We start from the raw sequence: 18,976 nt of genomic DNA, 5'->3' as shown, positions 1-18,976 counted from the left end.
GCATGGAGAGCAAAATCTCACGAGTGGATGCGTGCACTCACTAAATATTGGCGGTTTGCCAATATCACAAGATAGAATTTCGCTCACATGAAGTAATTATTCCTCTCTAAAGTACTTTGGTACGACCAGAGTGCGCCTTCTCCGGGTCCCGTCAACAAAACAATGTTGTTTGGCGGGGCCCAGGAAAAGAGCCTTCTCTGTGTTGGCCCCAGCCCTCTGGAACCAACTCCCCCCTGAAGATTAGAATTGCCCCCACCCTCCTCACCTTTCGTAAGCTCCTTAAAACCCACCTCTGCCATCAGGCATGGGGGAACTGAGATATTCTTTCCCCCTAGGCCTTTACAATTCATGCATGGTATGTTTGTGTATAGACATGGTATATTTGGTTTCACAATAAGGGTTTTTAGTTGTTTTAGTATTGGATTCACATGCTGTTTTTATTACTGCGTCTACGGAGAGGGGTGGCATACAAATCTAATAAATAAATAAATAAATAAAATAAATACTGTGTTCAGTTCTGGGGGCCCCAATTTAAAAAGGACATTGATAAACTAGAGCAAGTTCAAAGGAGAGTTACAAGGATGGTGAGTGGTCTGGAAACCATGTCCTATGAGGAGCGGTTAAAGGATCTGGGGATGTTTAGTCTCCAAAGAAGAAGAGCCGGGGTGGCGCAGCAGGTAGAGTGCTGTACTGCAGGCCACTGAAGCTGACTGTAGATCTGCAGGTCAGCGGTTCAAATCTCATCACCGGCTCAAGGTTGACTCAGCCTTCCATCCTTCCGAGGTGGGTCAAATGAGGACCCAAATTGTGGGGGCAACAGGCTGGCTCTGTTCAAAAGTGCTATTGCTAACATGTTGAAGGCGCCCTGAGTCTAAGGAGAAGGGCGGCATAAAAATCGAATAAATAAAAATAAATAAATAAGACTGAGAGGAGACTTGATAACTGCCCCAAATATCTGAAGTGCCGTCACAGAGCAGAGGGATCAGCATTGTTCTCATTAGCACATGGAAGGACTAGAAACAATGGAATGAAACTGCAAGGCAGTAGATTTAGATTAGATATAAGAAAAAACTTTCTAACAGTAAGGGTGATAAACCAGTGGAACAGTTTGCCACAGGAGGTGGTGGCCTCGCCTTCACTTGAGCTCTTCAAACAGAGACTGGACAGTCATCTTTCTGGGATGGTTTAATGAATACTACATTGAGCAGAGGGTTGGACCTGATGACCGTAGAGGTCCCTTCCAACTCTATGATTATATGATTCAGATATATTCTTAAAATATGATGTTCTGAGTAGCCCAGTTTTTTGCAGTTCTGCTGTTGTTATTGCAGGAAGCTGCAATTTCTTGATGTCTTTTGTGAAATTCCAAGTGGTTCCAATTTCCACGATGACAATAGGTATCACTGTTACATGTTTCATCCATAGCTGTGTAGTTTCGATGGCCAGGTCACGATATTTTGTAATTTTTTCCAGTTCTTTTTCTTCGACTCTGGCATCTCCTGCTGCAGCGATATCAATAATCTGTACGCTTTGCTCCTTGACAACCGTGATATCTGGTGTATTGTGTTCCAAAGGACAATACGTCTGTATCTGAAAGTACCACAAGATCTTCACCATCTCCTTTTCAGTAACGTTTTCCACTTTGTGCTCGCATGGCTTTTCAGATACAGGTATGTCGTATTTTTTACATAATGACCAGTGGACTAATTTAGCAACTCAACCATGTCTAGCTTTGCAACTGGTTTGCATGATATTGCTGCACTCACATATTAAGTGTGAAACAGTTTCAACTTTGTCATTGCAAACTGGGCAGTTTGGATTGTCAGTGGATTTCTGTATCTTTTCCTTCATGGCAAATTCTTGAGCAGCGAATATTAAACCTTCTGTTTCTTTCTTGAGGGTTCCCATCTTCAGCCATTCCCATGTAACGTTGTCATCACATTTTCCTTCAATGTTTTTCAAGTGTTGTCCATGCAAAGCTTTGGTTTTCCATCTATTTAATCTGACAACCAGCAGTTTTTCCTTATATTCTGCCTTTGTTTCTGTTGTTTTTATAACTTTCTCTGTTATTACAGCTTGCAGCATTTTTTCTATACTTTGGTTCACATGATCATTCAAACTTCATTTTCTTCTTCTACAGTTTGATGGATTTGCAAGAGCCCTCTGCCTCCTATTTTTCTTGGCAGGTACAACTTGTCGATGTCACTTCGTGGATGTAAAGTGTGGTACATATTCAAGTGTGTTTTCCAGCCCGTTTTCCAGTTTAGCCAAAGTCCATCTTGACATTTAATCCTCAGTTAGGCATGAAAATCATCTGGTTCAGAGTTCTAATCCTCCCTTAGCATATCAACATCCTGGATGACTTTGGGACAATCACCAGGAGACTCCTGAGTTCCAACTCCACCTTAGTGCTTTTTGATTGTGAGCATGAAACTTGCAAAAAAATGTCTCCGATTAATGGGGGGATACCAGAATTGGGGATTCCTAGAATCAGTGATGGGCTCCTATGGGTACAGTCATGTACGCAGAACTGGTAGAAAAATTTTGGTCAGGTAGGCAGAACCAGTAGGAAAAAAAATTGATCCCCCCCCCCCCTTCTGGGCTCTGTTTTTCCTACTGCAGTAAATGAGGTTCACTATGAATAATTTCAGAAGAGCTGTGCATGTGTGTCTACATACACATACAGTTTATATAGTAGATAATGTATATTTTTGTGTGCCTGTGTGTAATATGTATGTACACATATAGCATATATGCATAGGATTAAACAGTATATTTTGGATGTTCAGTAATAGTAAATAGAGAGGGAAATTGTGTCTCTTTGAGGCAAGGAGAGGCCAGGCACCTTAACCCAAATTCTTGATGTAAGTGACGTCACATTGACCAATTTTAAGTCAGTCACATGACCTTTAAGTTACCCCCTGGTCACATGGCTGGCTCATAAAATAAAGGTCAGTGTGTTAGTAAAAATGTTTGCAGCCCTTCACTGCCTGGAATGTAAGATGGCTGAGTGTCCAATCTTGTGTGGTGAGATGGAGGAAAGGGAAATCGAGGGAAAATGCCTGTTCCATGTTAGACAAAGCGATAAATCTCCACCTTCTGTTTATTTGTGTGGTCACTGTGCATCTGGGACTGACCTTCATCTGATCCATCAGAGCTTTTCTTATTTCCTTAAGATGGAAGTTGCAAAGGAATTTCATTTACTATTAGGAGTAATTTTGAGACCTAAACATTGATTCCCAATTGATCAGCAATCTGTGTTGTTGGAAAGCAGAACAGTTTCCATGGGAGCCTCTTCCAAAAATCTATATGTTCTTAGCAGTGGTGAGATTCAACCAGATCACACCACTTCAGTACTGGTTATTAACTTTCTGAGCAGTTTGACAAACTGGTTGTTAGAAGAAATGATTAGGGGAGAGAATAGGTTGTTAATGTACTTGAATCCCACCACTGGTTCCCAACCTTATTCACTCCCTTTTTGGACCTGGATGAATATTATGCAGCATTGAACTTTTGCCTTTAGACAGGCAACCTCTTCCTGGGAAGAGTCCCCAGGTTCTTTTTCTCTGGAAATCTTCTCTAGCCCTTCACAGACAAGACAAACTTTGAAGATGAACAGAGAAAATGCTTTAGGCAGAAATTGTAGAGTGGAAAATTAAAGGATCTGAAAACTGTCATTTTATTTTTCTGCTTGAAAGAAAAAAAACACAGCGGAAATTTCATTGGAAACTTTATTTTTTAAAATTTACTCTCTTTTTTGGTGCAAAATACAGAAACAAAAAAATAATAATCCCAAATTGAAATCCCAAACAGCTGTTCTGCTGAACACTTTCTGCACAGGAGGTTTTATCAGGAAATCAAGAAAGAATTATATAAAAATAAAAACAACTTTTTTAAAAAGAAAGAATTATATAAGAGGGATCAAGATTTCTCTTCCAAGTCAAGAACCAATCAAACATGACATTTCACATTATTCTGGCATTCTCACAGAGAGGATCAGGCAACCAGGCTGGTACTTGGTCCCAACAACTTCATCCTGGCCTCTTTTCCTACTCATTCTCTCCCACAAACATTTTTAGCTGCTGTCAATAGGAAAGAGTGTCCACAGTATTTTATCTAAGCTTTCACATTCAGTAGTGTTGCTGAACAGCTGAATTCTTCTGAATTTTACAAAGATCTCTAGCAAGATTTATTGAAATGGGATGGAGCTGCAAGAATTCCCATCGTTCAACAATTTCCCACTTTGAAACATATAGACATGGTTTTCTTTGACTTTTGCATACTATCTAAATGGAAATCAAATAAAAGTCACATTAACAATTTTTCCAATATCTCAATGGTGTTATATATCATGTTTTTACATTTGATCTGGCTGTGAGATGCTCCTTTGTGTTCAGGTCTGGCCTCAGAAGGATAATGTAGCACTTGGGGATGAAGATGCAACCTAGCAGACCAGCACTGGAGCCCAGGATGGAGAAGACTTGAACAGCTACCATGTATTTCCCTTTGGTGCTCAGGTAGGTGGGCACAAAAGTCACCCAGACACTGCAGAAGACCAGCATGCTGAAGGTGATCAGCTTGGCTTCGTTGAAGGCCCCAGGCAGATTCCTGGCCAGGAAAGCCACCGTGAAGCAGATGGCAGCCAAGAAGCCCATGTAGCTGAGGGTGACGTAGAACATGACAACAGCCCCTTCGTTGCATTGCAGGATGATCTCTCCATGCTGGGAGAGGAAGTCAGATTCAGGGAAGGGTGGAGAAACTCCCAGCCAGATGGAACAGATGACAATTTGGACAGCAGAGCAAGACAGGATGATGGAGTTGGCCAAGCTCTTCCCCAACCATCTCTTCATTTGGTTTCCTGGCTTTGTGGCTAGAAAAGCCAGCACCACTGTGATGGTTTTGGCCAAGAGAGAAGAAACGGCAACTGAGAAGATGATGCTGAAAACTGTCTGTCGGAGAAGGCAGGTGGCTTTCCTTGGTTGACCAATGAAGAGAGAAGAAGACAAGAAGCAAAGTAGGAGGGAGACCAGGAGGATGTAGGAGAGGTCCCGGTTGTTGGCTTTGACAATGGGGGTTTCTCGGTATTTAATGAAGATGATTAAAACAAGGTCTGTGATTAAGAACAACAGTAGGGCAAAAGAGACCAGGATTATGCCCAGAAAGTCTACATAAGACAGGAAGGTTATAACTTTGGGGATACATTGGAATCTGTGCTCATTTGGATATTTATCATCCGGACACTTGGTGCATTTTTCAGTATCTAAAAAATAAAAAGGAATATTTCTTTTATATTTTTTTTACATTACAAGAAATATCTTTTTTGGACAACACCTAATTCCAGGAACATTTTCCAAGAACTATTTCTGAACTATTTCATTAAAAAGAGCTAAGAAGGGTATTTTAAAAAATATAGCTAATTATATGAAGTTGAGTAGAGTCATAGGATGTTAATTATTCTCTTTGTAATGTGTAGAATCTTCATAGGAACCTATATTATTACAGGTTCATAATGAATCATAAAATCTTTTTAGCCAAACATCCTGAGTCCTGCCCCATGGCAGTTAATATAAAAGGCTTGGAGGATGCCTAGATGCCTATATCATCTGGAAGCAATATGGAATTAAGGAGAAACTTCCTAACAGTGAGAACAATTAACCAGTGGAACAGCTGGCCTCCAGAGCTTTTGGGGTCTTCAATATTAGAGGTTTTTCAGAAGAGACTGTACAGTCACTTGTCTGAAATGGTATAGGTCCGTGATGGCAGACTCTGGCACGAGTGGCAGAGGTGGCACTCAGAGCCCTCACTATGGGGACGCATGCCATTGCCAGCTGATCTTCTGATTTCCAGTGTACATGTCAGTCTTTGCAGGCACTGGAGCACTGGGAAACAGCCTGCAAACAGCCTGAAAAATAGTCCAGGAAACAGCCAAAAGATAGAGAGTTTTCAGGCCATATTTCAGACCAAAAATGATCTGAAAAACTCCCTGAAAATGGCCCCCCAAAACAGCTAAAACAGGCATGTATGTCTTGTCCAACTGGTCTTTGGATTTCTGGTGTGTTCCGGTTTGGTTCTCCATCACTGGTATAGATTCTGCCTTTTGAGGAGGGGGGGCAGATTGGAAGATCTTCCTTCCAGCTCTATTTTGACTGATTGATTGATCGATATGACTGGCAGAATATTTGTGTATTGAGTTTCCCCCAAAACTATCCACGGCACCACAATATGGACCTTCTCAGTGATCCTCAAGGAAAAGCCAATATATAGTGAATTGCCAGGTTGCTCAAAGGTGGATCTGAAAGACTTCATTAAGTTTCAAAGATCTCAGATGTTCCTAGATGTTCTGTCTGGGTCCCCCCCAGACGCCAACACCAACCAAAAAGAGTAGCCAGACAGACTGGTAAAAAGCAAAGGCAGTTTATATACTGGAAAGCAAACACAGGTAACAAAAACTGTTCTTACAGACAGGAACACGATGAAGCTTCACAGAGGTTTCACGAGGGCCAGGCAATAAAACAGGATTGTGTTCTTACAGACAGGAACACGATGAAGCTTCACAGAGGTTTCACGAAGGCCAGGCAATAAAACAGGATTCTTGCTGGCAAAAACAACACTGGAGATAATAAAACCCACGCCTCCCCCAAGTCTTTCAGCCTTCTAGGCCACAAGCCAAGATCAGAGACGCCAAGAATCGAAGCAAGGTCACAGGACTCCCAGTTGATAACTCTCCACAAGACTGTAAGGGCGGGCCTGCCTTTTCAACCCTGCTGAGGAGAACCACACCCAAACCCAGCTGTTGCCAATTCAGGGATGGAAATACCTTTCTAATTGGCCCCTTCTTTGAGCTGCACGTCTCTGCCTCATGTCTATTATAGCCTGTGCGTCTTCATCCAATGAATCCAGGCTACTAGCTGGGGAGAGCCCCCCCCCCGGGGGTCTCAGGCTGCTCTCCCTCCTCCTCTTCCTGACGTTCCTCTCCCCCGTCTGCCTGGTCCTCCCCCTCCTGGTCACTGTCCACCTCCTCTGGGCATGGATCCAGCAGAGCTCCAGCCGGTCCCTGAGGAGCCTCAGGCTGAATCACAGCACTAGAAAGGTAAACTTAGCAGCACTTATCCAAACTAAAAAGCAGAAGAGATATTTCCTGTGCTGTTAGTAAAGATTGACCAGTCTTCCACCACCTCCTCCCATCTTTTTCCAGCCCTCCTTCAAAGTCTTTTTGATTTACTGCCTTTTAGATAAGAAATTGTGCAGGTTAAAAATAAAAATCCAGGTTTGCTTCAATCTGCCTTTTAACTTACACTTTCTTGAAAAGGTTCTGGATGGATCCAGTTCCACGAAGACTCCCACTTTTCTCAGTGTCACCCACCTTCCTGAGTGGAGAAGGTCCCCTGTGGACAAGGAATGCAGTCGTAACAGCAACCTGGCTCTCCTTCTCGAGCCCTCTTGACAAAACCAGGATGACAACTTTCCACACATTTGGACTCAGGCAGGGACTGAGCAGAAAAAAGAGAATGTGTTAGGAAATATGTTAGGACTCTCCATCTATAGAAAACGGAGATAGAAATGGATGGAGACAAGTAGCCCCTGGTCTTCACTGAGGTTAATATGAAATCTCTGACTTCTTCTGAACAGATGCAGGAGGTATAACAACTGGTGGATTCTTCATTTAATTCCACCCTTTTGCTTTTGGAACTTTACATTACAATAAAGTACTTTTCTATTTAATAAAAGTCTGGAGGGATGTAATTGCAGAAAAAAGATTTAAGTATGAGGATATATTCATATTAAAACTGAGAATAAAGTTTACTGTAAAAGATTTAGGAAACATTCAGTTTTTTAATATGGAATAAAACTGTGATGAAGAAAGAAACTTGAAAGATCTTGAAACATTTCCATAAACCATGACAAAGCTGCTGCACTTAGGTCCTGTCTCTTGAAGAACTTCCATTAGATGACAGCAACTGGCATGGAAGGCCAACCACCCTGGAGACTCTTGACTTTCCCCACTTGAAATGGAACCTCAGGCTTTGGAAAACAGAGAAAAGACAGCAAAATATCTCCCACCTTATTGAGCAACTTTAGCCGTGAAAGAGCATCTTGGTCAATAGAAAATCTCTCTCTTTCAAAATACGCCAGATCCTCTCTCCTGGGATCCTCGTTGGGGAGAACCAAGTAGTAGGCAATGCCCACATCTGCGTTTATCTCTCCATTTTGGTCCAAGTACAGTTTAAAGTGTGAAATATTCCAATATTCATTCTTCTCCAGAAAGGGATGAAACTAGAATGGGAACATCCAGGAATTTGAAATACAGAAAACATTGTTTCTTATCCCACATTAAAATATTTCTTGTACAATTGTTGAATCTCCAAATATGGTTAAATAATGCTGCCATTGTCTTCAAAAGTGAATGAAAATGTTTGAGAAAATTTGTCAATCATATCCTGACAAAATATAGAGAAAATATAATTGACACAATTGGTCAATTATAGGGAGCATTCTAGAGCAGATGAGAAATAAAATGAACAGAGAGAGAGAAAAAAGATGATTCATAAACTCTTTAGAAACCACAGATAGATTCCCAGAAAGCATGGGTGTATCAAGAAGAAAGGTGTCAGGCTAATCATCTCTCTTGTCATCCTGATGGAAAACACCTCCAGATGTCCTAATTCTACTTGATTGTAATGCAACATTAACCAAATGTTGCAAATCTGAAAGAACAAATCTCCCACCAACTCTTTTCTCAGCCTGAAAAGTTAGCCAGGATCCTTTCTGAGTTTCTTTCTCTCCCATTATGCAGCTGCGGGATTCTCCCCTCTGATCTGATCCTTCCCTAGGCAGCCTCTCTTCTCCTCATCCCTAAAGTCGTTCTCAGATACCATTACACTTCCTAAATACCATATTTTTGGAGTATAAGACACACTTTCTCTCCCCCCCAAAAGAGGGTGGAAATGTTGGTGCATCTTATACACTGAACACAGCCATTTTTGGCCTCCCTAAGGCCAGATCCCTGTGAAAACTGGTGAGTAGAGGGTTTGGGAGGTCTGAAAATGATCCTGGGGGCTGAGGGAAGGCAAAACCTTTTTTTCTTATTTACCTCTTTGAAATCTTGGTGTGTCTTATGCACAGGGACCACACTGGAAGTTATAAAGATGATGGATAACCATTTATCTGAAGCGGTGTAGGGTTTGCTGCCTAGTCAGGGGGTTGGATTAGAAGACCTTTAAGGTCCCTTCCAACTCTGTTATTCTATGTTCTAATACAGAGATCCTCAAACTACAGCCCATGGGCTAGATACGGCCCACCAATGCAAAGTATCAGGTGCATGGAGTGGTGAAATTAAGCCCCTCCCCTTCCCCCTCCCCTCACCATTGGCCTTATCTTCCCGCGAGCATCTACTCCAGTGGTGTTTCTGTCATTGCTTGAGCTGCCCTTCTGATGACACAGCTGCTGCCGGTGGGTGAGATGGGGAGGGGCTGCTTTGAAAAGTAGCCCTTTAAAAGTGGGTGGGTGGGTGGGGGACGTGTCTCCATGTCTCCAAGCTTATTCAAAATCAGCTGAAGTTGGCTAACACTCATTCAAGTGCAACCGCAGTGTAAAGCCTGAAGGAGAATTCACCCACTGCTTTCGTTCTTGCCATATATAACATATCCACTCAATTGGTTGCTGAACAATTTTGGTAGCTTTCCTGTGTGTGGATACATATGCACAAGTGTGGCAAGAAGCAAATCAGAGTGAATTCTCCTTCTAGCTTAAAATCTGAAATAACTAAAAGAAGGAGGCTGGTCTCCCCCCCCCTTCCCTGGCCCCCTCCCCTGCTGGCAGGCACTCACAGCTCTGCAAAGCCAGAAGCCTTTGGCTGGAACCCACGGGGAAGGACCTACATGGGCCCTTAGAGAGGAGAAGGGGGGGGTTTGATTGACAGCTTCTCTCAACCTTTCATGACTTCTGTGCTCTGTGATCAGGAGTTATTTTTAAGGAAATCCTGTTCCTTTCATTCTTTTTTTAATGGCCTCATCAGCTGTTTCAGTCTGCAAGGATTGCCATAGGCTATTGCCATCTCTGCATGCTCCATTTTCTGGGTGGTGGGGATCAGAATGGGTGGGAAATGGGGCACACGGAGGCAGCAATGTGAATCTCTCAGCCTGAAACAGCTGAGGGCCGTGTGGATGTTTGTGTTAATCAGGCTGTGCTGAAACTGAAACAGGCTGTTTACCCTTTGCTGCAAGGAGGCAAATTGCTGGGAGGCAGAGGCCAAAGGGTGGGGATCGGTGGGTTGGTGGTGGGTCCACATTTGGTGTGTAAGATGGACTCAAATTTTCACCCTCTTTTTGAGTTGGAGCAATATTGGGTTGCTACCAGTATGGAAATGGGTGGCGCATTGGTAGCATAAGTTGAGCTGCGCATGTGTGTCCCAGTGAGATTTTGCTTGTGTGTGTGCAGAATGGGAATCCACCCCAGGTGGGGGAGAGTGCATCTTATACTCCGAAAAAATCAACTGTGGCGAGGCGGACGTTTGCCCAGGCTCGTCTGGTGCACCAGTTGCGGACATATCTAGACCGGGACTCACTGCTCACAGTCACTCATGCCCTCATCACCTCGAGGCTCGACTACTGCAATGCTCTCTACATGGGGCTACCTCTGAAAAGTGTTCGGAAACTTCAGATCATGCAGAATGCAGCTGCGAGAGCAATCATGGGCTTTCCCAAAAATGCCCATGTTACACCAACACTCCGCAGTCTGCATTGGTTGCCTATCAGTTTCCGGTCACAATTCAAAGTGCTGGTTATGACCTATAAAGCCCTTCATGGCATCGGACCAGAATATCTCTGGGACTGCCTTCTGCCGCATGAATCCCACCGACCGATTAGGTCCCACAGAGTGGGCCTTCTCCGGGTCCCGTCAACTAAACAATCTTGTTTGGCGGGTCCCAGGGGAAGAGCCTTCTCTGTGGCGGCCCCGACTCTCTGGAACCAGCTCCCCCCAGAGATTAGAACTGACCCCACTCTCCTTGCTTCCTGTAAACTCCTTAAAACCCACCTTTGCCGTCAGGCATGGGGGAACTGAGATATCTCCTCCCGGCCTATACAATTTATTTATGGTATGTTTGTATGTATGTCTGATTAATAATGGGTTTTTAAAAATGTTTTTAAATTATTAGATTTGTTATGAATTGTTCTATTGCTGTTGTGAGCTGCCCCGAGTCCATGGAGAGGGGTGGCATTCAAATCTAATAAATAAATGAATGAATGAATGAATGAATGAATGAATGAACGAACGAACGAACGAACGAACGAACGAACGAATAAATACGGTAAGGCAAGGAAGAGATCAAAGGAGCCGCTCGTAGCCTTGAGGAAAGAGAAGAAGGAGGAGAGCTGAAGATCGGGAGGAGTCTGGGAGCCCCTTTTCCAATGGACACCATCTCTCGACTGAGGAGGGGAGGATGCAGCCCTCTTCCCATCACTGACACACGTCACACACCAGCCTAAGATCTGCTCACTGTTACTCCAGGGTGTCACACAGGGGAAAATGAACTCAGTTACAGGAGAGGAGACTTTAGCTGAACGAGAGAGAGAAATATCATAAAAGGATGAGCTCTTTTAGAGCTGAGCCAGGAAAGCAGAGAAGTTCAGTCTCCCCTTCGTGGATTCTCTGGATGCAAAGACGGAGCCGCCATCAGTCAGAGAAGCTTTAACTGGGATGGCTGCAGAGAGGAGGGGTTGGGCTAGATGGTCTCAGGGGTCTCCTCCAAATTCATAAAGGTCAAATTCCACAATGCTAATCACAAACCTATACAGCATTTTCAAATTAACAGTGTTTAATAACGAAATGCCATGGGATCTAGTCTTTGGAACAGGGGTGTGTTCCTACCGGTCCAGTCCAGTCCAGTCCAGGCACAACGGTAGCCTCGTACTGGCCTCGTATCAGTCCCCAGGGTCTGCCACTTCCACCCAAATTGTTTTGAATGTCTTTTTGATTTTGGGATTTCTTTATTTTTTTCTTCTTCTGTGCATGCACAGAAGCCAAGTTTTCAGCACTGCACATGTGTCACCACTTTGTTTTTGGTGGCTTTAAAAAAAATAAATTTAAATGTTTTTCCTTCTGTTTTTTGGCCCACTCATGATGGTCACTGGCCTGGTACTGGTCTCTGGGGGTTGCATTTTTTTTCCCAATTTTTTTCTGAATATTTTTTGATTTTGGGGGGATTTCTTTAATTTTTTCTTTTTCTGAGCATGTGCAGAAGGAGGGAAAGAAAGAAAGAGGGGGAGAGAAAGAGAAAGAAAGAAAGAAAGAAAGAAAGAAAGAAAGGGCACGGGGGAGGGAGGGAGGGAGTGGAGGGTGGAAGCTCTGAGAAGGAAGTTTGGGTGGGTGGCAGTGAGGGAGGGAAAAAGAAAGAGGGGGAAAGAAAGAGGAAGGAAGGAATGGAGAGAGAGAAAGAGAGAGGGAGGGAGGGGGGAAGGAGGGAAGGAGGAAGGAAGGAAGGAGAAGTGTAGCAGGTGGGTGGAAGGAATGGAAAGAAAGAAAGAAAGAGGGAGGAAGCAAGGAAGGAAAGTGAGAAGGAAGATTGAGTGGGAGGGAGGGAGGAAAAGAAAAAAGAAAGGAGAGTGAGAGGGAGGAAGAACTGAGGAGGTTTTTTTCTTTTTATGAGCATGTGCAGAAGGAGGGAAAGAAAGAAAGAGGGGGAGGGAAAAGAAAGAAAGAAAGAAAGAAAGAAAGGGGGAGGGCGGAGGGAAAGAGTGGATGGCGGAAGGAGTGAGGAGGAAGTTTGGGGTGGCAGTGAGGGAGAGAAAAAAGAAAGAGGGGGAGGAAGAGAAAGGAAGAAAGGAACAGAGGGTGAAAAAGAGAGGTGGTGGGAGGGAGGGAGGGGGAAGGAGACAGGGAGGGAAGAAAGGAGGAAGGAAGGAGAAGTTTAGTGGCTGGGTGGAAGGAACGGAGAGAAAGAAAGAGAGGGGGAAGGAGGGGGAAGGAGGCAGGGAGGGAGGGAAGGAGGAAGGAAGGAAGGAGAAGTGTAGCGGGTGGGTGGAAGGAATGGAAAGAAAGAAAGAAAGAGGGAGGGAGGGAGCAAGGAAGGAAAGAGTGAGAAGGAAGATTGAGTGGGAGGGAGGGAGGAAAAGAAAAAAAGAGAGGAGAGTGAGTGGGAGGAAGAACTGAGGAGGTTTTTTTCTTTTTATGAGCATGTGCAGAAGGAGGAAAAGAAAGAGGGGGAGGAAGAGAAAGGAAGAAAGGAACAGAGGGTGAAAAAGAGAGGTGGTGGGAGGGAGGGAGGGGGAAGGAGACAGGGAGGGAAGAAAGGAGGAAGGAAGGAGAAGTTTAGTGGCTGGGTGGAAGGAATGGAGAGAAAGAAAGAGAGGGGGAGAGAAAGAGAAATAAAAGGAAGAAAGAGAGAGAGAGAGAGAAAGAAAGAAAGGGGAGGAAGGGGGAGGGAGGGATGGAGTGGAGGGAGAAAGGACTGAGGAGGAAGTTTGGGTGGGTGGGAGGGAAAGAAAGAAAGGGGGAGAGAAAGAGAAAAAAGAAAGAAAGGAGGGAGGGAGAAAGAAAGAAAGAATGAATGAAAGAAAGAAAGAAAGAAAGAAAAGGAATGAAAGAAAGAAAGAAAGAGAAGTGATGGAGGGGTGGACGAACAAAGGAAGGAAGGAAGAAAGGAGGGAAGAAGTTGGAGGGAAAGTAAGAGAGGGAAAGAGAAAGAGAAAGAAAGGAGGGAGGAATGAATGAATGAATGAAGAAAGGAAGGGAGGGAGGAAGGAAGGAAGGAAGAGGAAAGTTGGGTGGGTAGTCAGGAGTGAAGGAAAGAAAGAAAGAAAGAAAGAGGAGAGATAAGAAGGAAGGAAGGAAGGACTGAGGAGGAGGTTTGTGTGGGTGGGTGGGAAAGAAGGAGGGAAAGAAAGAAAGGGGAGAGAAAAGAAAGAAAGAAAGAGAAAGAAAAAGAAAGAAAGAAAGAAAGAAAGAAAGAAAGGGGGAGGGCGGAGGGAGGGAGTGGACGGCAGAAGGAGTGAGGAGGAAGTTTGGGTGGGTGGCAGTGAGGGAGGAAAAAAAGAAAGAGGGATAGAGGAAGAGAAAGGAAGAAAGGAAGAAAGAGAGAAAGAGAGAGGGAATGATGGAGGGGGAAGAAGAAGTTGAGTGGGTGGGTGGAAGGAATGGAGAGAAAGAAACAGAGGGGGAGAGAAAGAAAAGAAAGAAAGAAGGAAAGAAAGAGAAAGAAAGAAAGAAAGGGGAGGGAGTGGGATGGAGGGAGGGAGTGGAGGTAGGAAGGACTGAAGAGGAGGTTTGGGTGGGTGGGGGGGAAAGAAAGGAGGAGAGAGAGGAAAAAAGAAAGAAAGGAGGGAGGGAGAATGAAAGAAAGAAAGAAAAAAAGAGAAGTGAGGGAAAGTTGGACAAATAAAGGAAGGAAGGGAGAAAGGAGGGAAGAAGTTGGATGGGAGGGAGGGAAAGTAAGAGAGAGAAAGAGAAAGAAAGGAGGGAGGGAGGGAGGAATGAATGAATGAATGGAGGGAGGGAGGGAGGGAGGAAGGAAGAGAAAAGTTGGGTGGGTAGTCGGGAGGGAGGGAAAGAAAGAAAGAAGAGATAGAGGAAGGAAGGAAGAAGTTGGATGGGTGGGTGGGAGGGAGGGAGGAAAAGTGAGAAAGAAGGAAAGAGAAAGAGAGAAAGAAAGGAAGGAAGGAAGGAGGCAAGGAGGGAAGCAAGAGGGAGGGAGGGGGGAAGGAAGGATGGATGGAGGAAGTTGGATGGGTGGGTGGGAGGGAGGAAAAGTGAGAAAGAAGGAAAGAGAAAGAGAGAAAGAAAGGAAGGAAGGAAGGAGGCAAGGAGGGAAGGAGGGAAGCAAGAGGGAGGGAGGGGGGAAGGAAGGATGGATGGAGGAAGTTGGATGGGTGGGAAGGAGGGAAAGAAAGAGAAAGAGAGAGAAAGGAAGGAGGGAGGGAGGAAGGAAGGAGAAAGAAAAAGAAAGAGAGAAAGAGAAAAATCCTATTATTTTTAATTGTTCCATGACATGACCACCAAGCATCACCTGCTGAATCACATGACCATGAAGCCGTCCCCCACCTGGTCACATGGCTAGTAAGCCCCTCCCACCCAATCACATGACCATCAAGCCATAGTCACATAATAAGCCACACCCACAGAGTGGTAGTAAAATACTTGGGAAACACATACAGACACACACACACACGCACACACAAACACACACACACAGCTTTGGAAACATTATTCCCTGAGTAATTAAATTGGGCAGATCTGTTGAGGTGGTTCCCCTCCTTTTCCTCGGGATTCCTCCTCCAAAGGATCTGAGATTCATGGATCCATATCGGGACCCCCTACCTGCCACGGCTGCAGCCTTGGAGACCTTGACCTCTTTTCTCCCTCCGTCCTTCTCCTCCTCCATCTGGGGGAATAGGCGGCATTCAAGACATGGGCCAGAGTCTTCATGAGGATGTAAATGTCATAGGGATTTATGATCTTTCTTCTGTTCCATTTCCCCTGGGTCTCCAGTGGGGCTTTCTGGGTGCATCTTCTGCGGCCTTTGACAGAAAAGACGTTCTTTGAAAGAGAACAGAGAAAATAAAGATCTTGAAAGTTTTCTTCCGCAAAGAAATGGGGTTCAAAGGCTTCATCTTTTGGCCTTCTTTTGGGCAGATAACCAAAGTTCACAAAGCTGTGGATGTATTTGAGAAGTCTGGGCTTGTCCATTCTATACGCTATAAAAGTTGTGAGGATCCAGACTTTCCCTTCAATGAGTCCCGGCAAGAGCTGAAATGTTAAATGGAAAGGAAGAATTCTGTCCCAATGGGAATCAGTTTCCATGAAGTGAACATAGACATTGACTTGTCTCCACTTAGAGAGGGCATCCCTGAGATAGGCTGTATACCCTGTTGTTGAGAATCGTTGTGATAGAACCACACAAATTCCATTCCTGACAAGCACAGGAGGGAAAGTCCTCATGAAATTCTCTCCCTTCTCTGTGTCTGAAGCAAAGAGGCCAATCAAGGTCCATCTGAAATGGAGGAGCAGTTGGACAATGGCTGGGTACTGGACCCCTTCTTTCTCTTGCGTCTGGTGGAAAAAGGGGAATTTGCTTTTATCACTCAGAGCCTCTGAAGCAATTCTATAACTTATCTGAAAAAGCAATGAAAATGCTGTGTCATATTTGGGGTCAGATCAAATCCAAAATGTTAGATTTTAATAAATCCAACCTGCTCCTCATAAATGTATTAGAACAATTTGTAGTTAGACATTGTTTGAAATATTAAAGACAGAATATTAGCAAGATTGTATAATAAAAATGAAAAAGAATAAATTTTAAAAACTATAAACATTGTGAATAATATTACTGTACCACCTCTACAATTTACTACAATTAGATTAACACATTGAAATGCTGACTGAGGTATTATATTCCAATAAAGGGCCTATTATAATTTTTGAGGATTGGTGCATCTTTTTCTGATTCTGTATCCCAGATTTTTTCTGGGGAAATGTTTTTAGCTTCTTCTCCAGTTATACAAGAAACAGGGAGACCTCAGTTCCTGATACGATTTGTCAGTTGTATAATCCAAGATTTCTCTTTAATTGAAATTTTGTCTGTTTTCGGAGACTGTCAGTTTTCGTAGACTCAAATTTATGCCGATATCCATATTTTCTGAATTTAGACATAGCAGAAATTGTATAAATTCACAATACAACCGTGAGGGCAGCAGCTGGAGTCCTTTTACTCACCCCAAGACCTCAGAGGCCGTGATGGCGTTGGTTCTGCTAGAGATTTCTCTCTGAGGGTTTAGGACTTTTTGCCTCCACCAGTTGGACGAAGCTCTTTCTTCCGCCGCAGCTGATCGGCCGCTGCCTTCTCTCCCTCACCCAAAGGCCCCTAGCTCTTGGTCCCAGCCCTTTTGTCACAAAAATCCACCTTCAGCCACAGCCTTTTGGCCACATGGGACACTTCGCCACTTCGAACGGTTCTTAGAAAATGCTACTTTTGGAAGGAAAGAATGGGACAGTTTGCTCTTTCATACACACACACACACCAGTTGAATGATAGAGATGGAAGGGACCTCAGTGGCCATCTAGTCTGACCCCCTTCTCATTCAGGAGACTTATAGAATGATAGAACGGAAGGGACCTCAGTGGCCATCTAGTTTGACCCCCTTCTCCTTCAGGAGACTTACAGAATGATAGAGGGGGATGTTTATTTTTGCCACAAAAGGGCCACCCCTTGCTGTGTGCCATTATTTTCACTTTTTAAATATATTTGGCTAGAAATATTTCGAATATCCTTTTGAAAAGCAAGCACATTGTAGCCAGACAACTAATTTTATGAAAGAAAGTCATTTTACTAAAAACAAGTATGTAAGTTTGAAATTAACAATAAACAAATATTCATCAATATTTCCAGTTCAATTTTCATATCATTATGTTCAGAAATGTTCAAGCTACCAATCCCACACCAAGTTTAGTAAAATAGAATGCATTTTGCAAGCAAAACTATCCATAAATTGAAAAATATTTTACAAAAATGGGGGGGGCATGCATTCTATCAGCAAAATAAACCAATAAGCATTACTTTTTTCATTTCAATTTTCATTTCAATGTGTGCAGAAATGTTCAAACTTGTTTCCAAGTGAAAAAAGCTTTCAAAAAGACCAAATATAAGTACCTAAAATGAACAATTTGCGGTCTGGGTCAAATAGACCCGGGAACATAACATTTGTTTTTCATAACACTTGCACTATTCGGGTCTATTTGACCTGAAACAAAAAAAAATTCTTTTAGGTACTTGAATTTGGTCTTTTTGAAAACTTTTCTCACTGGGAAACAAGTCTGAAGATTTCTGAACATAATGATATCAAAATTGAACTGAAAAAAATGATGCTGAAAAAAATTAAAACAGTGTGGGGGGAGGCTTTTATATGCAAAATAAACAAATATGCATCAATTTTTCCAGTTCAAATTTCATATCATAATGTTCAGAAATGTTCAAGCTACCAATCCCACACCATGTTTAGTAAAATAGAATTCATTTTGCAAGCAAAACTATCCATAAATTGAAAAGTATTTCACAAAATTGGGGGGGCATGCATTCTATCAGCAAAATAAACCAATAAGCATTACTTTTTTCGTTTCAATTTTCATTTCAATGTGTGCAGAAATGTTCAAACTTGTTTCCAAGTGAAAAAAGCTTTCAAAAAGACCAAATATAAGTACCTAAAATGAACAATTTGCGGTCTGGGTCAAATAGACCCGGGAACATAACATTTGTTTTTCATAACACTTGTACTATTCGGGTCTATTTGACCTGAAACAAAAAAAAATTCTTTTAGGTACTTGAATTTGGTCTTTTTGAAAACTTTTCTCACTGGGAAACAAGTCTGAAGATTTCTGAACATAATGATATCAAAATTGAACTGAAAAAATTGATGCTGAAAAAAATTAAAACAGTGTGGGGGGAGGCTTTTATATGCAAAATAAACAAATATGCATCAATTTTTCCAGTTCAAATTTCATATCATAATGTTCAGAAATGTTCAAGCTACCAATCCCACACCATGTTTAGTAAAATAGAATTCATTTTGTAAGCAAAACTATCCATAAATTGAAAAGTATTTCACAAAATTGGGGGGGCATGCATTCTATCAGCAAAATAAACCAATAAGCATTACTTTTTTCGTTTCAATTTTCATTTCAATGTGTGCAGAAATGTTCAAACTTGTTTCCAAGTGAAAAAAGCTTTCAAAAAGACCAAATATAAGTACCTAAAATGAACAATTTGCGGTCTGGGTCAAATAGACCCGGGAACATAACATTTGTTTTTCATAACACTTGTACTATTCGGGTCTATTTGACCTGAAACAAAAAAAAATTCTTTTAGGTACTTGAATTTGGTCTTTTTGAAAACTTTTCTCACTGGGAAACAAGTCTGAAGATTTCTGAACATAATGATATCAAAATTGAACTGAAAAAATTGATGCTGAAAAAAATTAAAACAGTGTGG

The sequence above is a fragment of the Erythrolamprus reginae genome (assembly GCF_031021105.1).
Source record: "Erythrolamprus reginae isolate rEryReg1 chromosome 13 unlocalized genomic scaffold, rEryReg1.hap1 SUPER_13_unloc_1, whole genome shotgun sequence".
In the NCBI taxonomy this organism is placed as follows: domain Eukaryota; kingdom Metazoa; phylum Chordata; class Lepidosauria; order Squamata; family Dipsadidae; genus Erythrolamprus; species Erythrolamprus reginae.
This window is presented reverse-complemented; position numbering follows the sequence as displayed.